Consider the following 6,808-nt stretch of genomic DNA (forward strand, 5'->3'; position numbering starts at 1 on the left):
AAGGTATAGATCGCCGTGAAGGGTTCGTATATTGATGTAAGATTCACTTTTACAATACTCTGTCCGACCATCCATAAATTCATCATGACAAAGTCTGAACATCTCAAACGAGATCATAGATGGCAACTTCTTCTTATACTCCTTATACTCGTCTTATATATTCACCAACTTCTAAATGCCTCTCAAGAATCTCAAGTATAAACTTGATTCCCTCGATAATATTCACTTCACGAATGATATTCCAAGAAGGGAGGTAGGTTTTGAAATACAATATTATAGTTAAATACTAATGGATATATACTCATGATATAGTCACCATTGTACAATCGAGATTTCTTACGGATGTTTTGTAAAGGGTTTTGTCGCTCTTATCATGGAAAATGTTAACTTCTTTGAGTGGCATTTTAGAAGTTGGGAAGTACAATATAGAACAAACTTTATGGATAACAACTTCTTTTTATTCGTGAGTGCGACGTTTCGATACAGATTCTTGTACCGTTGTCAAGCATAATGGAACAAGAAGAAGGGGGAAGTGTATATATACTGAATGTAACAATGTAACAAAGAAAACAACATAATTAACATAATTGGCTAGGCAGAAAGTTGATGAAGCCAGAGAGTAGACAAAGGACAGGCGTGGAAGCCAATGATGTACAAATAATAATGAGATGTTATACAGCAGAGTTTATACAGTAGATTGGGCTTGGTGGATGAGTGCATCATAAGCGGATGGAATGAAGTATCCTTGGTCTCGGTTGATGGTGGGCTTTTGGCGTTTGATGTGGATGGCTTCGGTGAGCTTGCGTTTATTATGCTTGACAACGGTACAAGAATCTGTATCGAAACGTCGCACTCACGAATAAAAAGAAGTTGTTATCCATAAAGTTTGTTCTATAATGGAAAATGTTACCTGAACATGCAGTGTCATTTTCCTCAAAATACCAGTTTTAAGAGTGTTTAGAGTGAAAAGCAAGAAAGAAGTTCATAGAGTGTTTGCTGGGTTAATATACGATGTAATATACCCAGCAGTTGATCGCCAAGTGAGGGTTTCCTGAAGGGATGTAGACAGTTTGATATGAATCATCCGAGGAAACGTAATATAAAACATGCAATACTCGACAGAATGATCTCAGCTACTATTCAGGGGTTCTTAAATCTACCAACTGAGTAATGAGCTCAAAGGGGCTTCACAGTACGAAGGAATGAGTGAGCTTAACGCCGACTTCGACACATTTTCAGTAGTCGAACTAGGGCCTTCGTCTTAGGCTACCCCAGAACAAAGAGAGAGAAATTGGGCGCTGAGAGCCTGTTCTGCCAAATGATGTCAGTAGGGCATCAATTTAGCTCAATACCCCTAAGAAAACAATTTAGTCGCCAGTGAAGTAACCTCCAAACATATTGCATGAGGGAGTAAGTGAGTGAGTTTAGTTTTACACCGCACTCAGCAATGTTCCAGCTATATGGCGGCAGTCTGTAAATAATCGAGTCTGGACCAGACAATCTAATGATCAACAGCTTGAGCATCGATCTACTTAGTTGGGATACGATGATATGTGTGAACCAAGTCAGCGAGCCTGACCACCCGATCCCGTTAGTCGCCTCTTACGACAATCATGGGTTACTGAAGATCAATTCTAACCCGGATCTTCACGGGTGTTGCATGAGGGAAGATTATGTTACTTGATAACAAGGATGCATGGGTCACACAGGGAAATCAGTAGCAAAATATAGGGGAAAAGGATAAGACGAGGAAAACACACGCGCCCTACAGAAGGAAAACACACAGAAAACCGCCTGATAACCCTATTTGGTATAAATTGTATAATTAGTTTTTGAAGTAGTCCACCAGTTGATTGATGCACCAACTTGAAGAACGTAACACCATATACTAACAGCAGGACAACCAACAGTATAACTGACAGCTAGGAGGTATACGTGAGTAACAAAGGTGCAATATGAGTTAGTAGTAGGTTCGCCAAGGTTCCTATACATGACGTCTTCTTGGTGTAGGACGTTGTTGCAGTTGGTGGTCTGAGCTCGCTTTGTGAGAGTAGCCTAGTCCGTTTGTCTTCAAATGAGAATTGAATAATATATTGTAGCTCAGAATCGTTGTCCCTGCCGCTGTGCCTCCTCCGTTGGAAACATGAACTTGTACACTTGACAATATGTTAGCTTCTGAACAGTCACTTTCCAGTCATGGGTATGAAAATAACAGACAGCAGATATTGTTGATCACAGCGCTTTGACGTGTACCATATTCACATTTAATAATCTATTCCTGATTCCGAGATATTTCGCAATTCGTCATTCTCTTTTGAAGACAAATGGTCTGGAGTAGAAGTGAGTCTGTGCTTCATTTGTTTATTATTTTAATTTTCTTTATTTATATTCATTCCCATAGTTACATAGATGCAAACATATTATTGTAACAGAAGTGAGTGAGTGAGTATAGTTTAACGCCGCTTTTAGGAACACTCCAGCAATATCATGGAGAATCAGGCCCCACACACAGTGCCCATGTGGGGAATAGAACCCGGGTCAACCACTCAACCTCTATGCTACCCTGCCGCCTCAGTAACAAGTAAAATAAGCTGACACATACCAGCTTCTATAGGGTGGTTGAACATAGTCAATGATTGAGATATGGGATGAAAGGAAACCATTTTTTCACAATTTCCACGTCATTGAATTCAAACCACGATCATATGTTTATGGAAAGCCAAAGGGGCGTAACTCTGCACGATACATGATGTATTATGCATGATTTGGCCACCGTTATCTCGCCGAATGGGGAAACTAATTCGGAAGCAACCGTTATATGCATATCGTGTACTGTTATTCAAACAACAATCGACCTTCTCTGAAATAGGAAATGAAAAGAATTATAATGTAGACGGGTAACTTTCATGTAACAGGAGACTTTAAAGGAACAACAGTGTCAAAACCAACGACAGTGTATAGTGTATATATATCTTGCAGTGAGATACATATGTGCATATGTATACAAAGCCCACAATACAATATTGCTACAATTGCACACCATGGTCCATTTGAATACAACAAATGTATATGAAAACAAAATAAAAGCCATACATATACTGAACCGCAAAAGAAACGCCACCTTTCAAAACCAAATGCAAAAGTTTGTTCTTACAAGATGGTGTTTTTATGATGATATCACATCGTCAAGACCAACAGAGTGCGCGCAACCATCTGCATGATGGCTTCACCAGAGCGACGGTAACAGCACGCCAGACCACTGGGACTCACAACAGACCCATTAGTGCAGATACAGTGCGTCGACGTTTGCACGAAAGAAACTTATGCTGTCACAGACCATATCGTGGTCCTGTCTTCGCCGCTCGTCACCGCCAAAACTGACTGCAATGGGCAACTCAGCATCGAAATTGGCGTAATCGACAATGGAGAACTGTGCTTTATTCTGATGAAAGCCGACATTGTGTTTCGACAGCCGATGGCAGAGTGAGAGTATGGCGAAGGCGTGGGGAACGGTTTTATAATGAGTGAATTGTTGAAAGAGACTGGTGGAGTGGCCCAAGCATCATGGTGTGGGGTGCAATCCGTCTGAACCAGAGAGTTGACCCCGCGGTGTTCCAGAATCTCGGTCCAGGACGAGGAAAAGGCGCGACAGCTGCTCACTATATAAGACCCCCTTCCAGCAAGACAACGCTCTTGCCCACACAGCCAGAGCAACATTGGACTTCCTGAGACAACATGGCATCCAAACCTTACAATGGCGTGCACTCAGTTCGAATTTAAGTCTAATAAAACACCTTTGGGACGAGATTCAAAGAAGACCGAATGACCTTCAACTAAGGCCGAAAACTGCGGCTGGACTCGTCCACGGAAGCCACACAATATACTGACTTTGAGATATCCTACTGGTACAATTGTTTGTGATTTTGTTTGTGAGAACTCTAGATGTGATTCTCGAAAATGTGTTAATCATAATTGTCAAGTGTGAACTCAATTAGAGCGAATTAAAGTGTGTGCTTTAAAAAACCTCTATTAGTGTGGCGTTTCCTATTAGTGCGGTTCAGTATACATGTATATACAATGTTGAAGAAACGATATCTAAGTGACAATGAAGGTGACCTTGTGAAATAATATTTATGATATGAATTTCTTCCGTGAACGTAATTTCACCAAGGACATGCCAATTACCAGTGTGATATGCGTGTGTGTGCGCGCGTGCGTGCGTGCGTGTGTGCGTGGGTATGTGTTTGCATATGATCCACGGTCAGGTTGACCCATACGTCCCATTTCGTGTCAAACAAGTCCTCTTTTGTCCTGTTGTCCACTGTTCTGTTGTGGATGGCTCTTTCATTTTGTTTCAAAACAAACAAACAAACAAACAAAAAATATACTATTGACGTCGTGTGCAATACGTCGCTCCATGACGACGCTAAACGAACATAAAGACCGCATACATTTTAATTCAGTTGATCACCATTGTGATCCAACACAATGACTGGACACATAACCCTCATTGAACACAGATTGTACACCTGGAAAGACGATCGAAGAAGAAACACATACAGCCATTACCTGAAGCTAGGTAAGATAACTGTTCCTTCATACATATCAAAATAAGTATTTAATTTAGATCACTAAACCAGATCTAGGGTCTGTGACTGAACTAAGGTGTGTGTGTGTGTGAGTTTGCGTATCTGTGTCTCTGTGTTTTTCTGGTAACCGTTCGTTTTTGTCTGGCGACCACCAATAGAAATATTCCAGGCAGACATCCTCAGGACAAAATAGTCTGGTACTCATTAATGTTGCGTGTCTGTGTGCATGCAGGTGCGTGTGTATCCTACTAATGGAATATTTTTGGGATTATACTTTCTTAGTACAGTAGAGATTCTAGCACTTTTGTTGTAATCATAGCTTTCGACCGAGGGAGCCGTGCCAATTTACACTTATCAGAGGGGTACACAAAGTCCACAGTCTAGACTACCAGTTGTCCGATTCCATTTTTGTGGAAGTCGCGGTGGCTGAGCATGATTAATGGCATTAAAGCGCTTCAACAAGCCGTTATACTCAAACATCAGTTGAATTTCAACCTACGATTGCTGCCCAACGATAGCCTAATCACTCACGAAGAGGGGCTGACTGTAACTACGACCCATCCAGAGGTTTCTAACCTCACTCATGGACCAGCAGGACTTCAGGCCACAACTACCACATCACCTACTACAGTATCTCCAATGGACGACGATGAAATCGAAGGTCTGCTAAGGGACCTTCTGTGCGAGCCAAGCTTCAACCTGCATCTGTATGTTGATGTGTCTCTACAGGGTTGGGGAGCACACCTCGACACAGATGTAACCTCAGGGCTGTGGTCTCCAGAGGAGAAGCTACTTCACATCAATCACGGAGGTTAGGCAGTTACCCGAGCCATTAACCACTGCGCCCTTCGACTGTCCAATCAGTCATTGATGACCAGGACAGCCAACTCATACAGCTGGCAGGCAATCCGGATCTAAATCTTCCAGATTGGTCAAAACTTCTCACTTCTCCTCACTGGAAGCGAAAGCATCAAAACCCGGGTGTCTTCGATCTGCACGGAGGAAACATATCAAGAAGAACTTGACCAGGTCTCTACGCAGATCAATCAGAAGCCTGTATGATGATAAGTGGAAGAGTCTTGACCAATTTGCCAGAAGCAAGGGGATTCCAGCTGATATACAACCTCAGAACCTCAAAGAATCTCAAGATTAGCACCCATCAGCTCTGTCATCACCATGGTGAAGGCTCCAAACTCCCTCAAAGTCCATGAACTGATCGCATTATTGTGTTCTTTCGGACTGGGAGATCAACAGAGGAAGTTCAAAGCCCCAGCTTGGGACTTGAATATAGTTCTTAAGCATCTCACCATCAAAGCTTATGGACCACTTGAAGAAACCGAGTCCGAACATATGACACAACAGCCGCTGTTTCTACTGGAATTAGCTACGGTTTCCAGAATGTCAGAGATCCATTCCATAGACCTCATCCTCACCAGATTTGATAATGTCCCAATGCATCAGTGTCTATTGGTCTCTGTTTGGATTTTATTGCCAAAAATCAGCCAGACCGACAGTTTGACATCCCTCCATTATCTTCAATACTTGGCAATGAAGATAAGGAAGACTTATCACTGGGTCTGGTCAGAGCCCTACGCATCCATCTATATAGAACGGGCGCCTGAAGTCAGTAGTTTAGACGACTCTTCATCCCGCTCATCAGAGATGTCACAGCAGAAGTATCCAAAACAACTCTTTCCTTCTTGATGAAATCGGTGATACTTCGAGCATACGGAGATGTAGGCTCAGAACCTCACCCAACTTCCAACCCAAACGAAGTAAGAGCACCATGTGGCAATTGCTTCTTCCCTACAATCATGGAAGGATGCTTTGAGAATATTTTTCTTTTCATGTTCAATCATTTTTATTTGAGATTATTTGCGAAGAAAAACTCAATTCATGCCATTCCATCAACACATGCAACACATCATGTCAAAAGGGCAGCTTACCAGGCAGGTGGACTCTTATACGAGGGAGAGGTGGGAGTGGGAGGCTTATTCACATTTTCATCTCCCAACGTAAGCCAATGTGTAATATCTTTCATCTACCTCATTGCAACTGGTATTTTATCGAACCTGGGGTAAGACGTCCGTCCATATCCCCCTTAAATTTACAATGAGGAACAATGTCTTTGAGTGGCACTTTTAGTAGTTGGATATGTCAGTATGTTCAGATACAATTAAAGAAACATGTTAAACTCAACCTTATCAGATGAGGGGTAT

The sequence above is a fragment of the Haliotis rubra genome, unplaced genomic scaffold (assembly GCF_003918875.1).
Source record: "Haliotis rubra isolate DU_JTF1 unplaced genomic scaffold, ASM391887v1 Scf69, whole genome shotgun sequence".
NCBI classification, from domain to species: Eukaryota; Metazoa; Mollusca; class Gastropoda; order Lepetellida; family Haliotidae; genus Haliotis; species Haliotis rubra.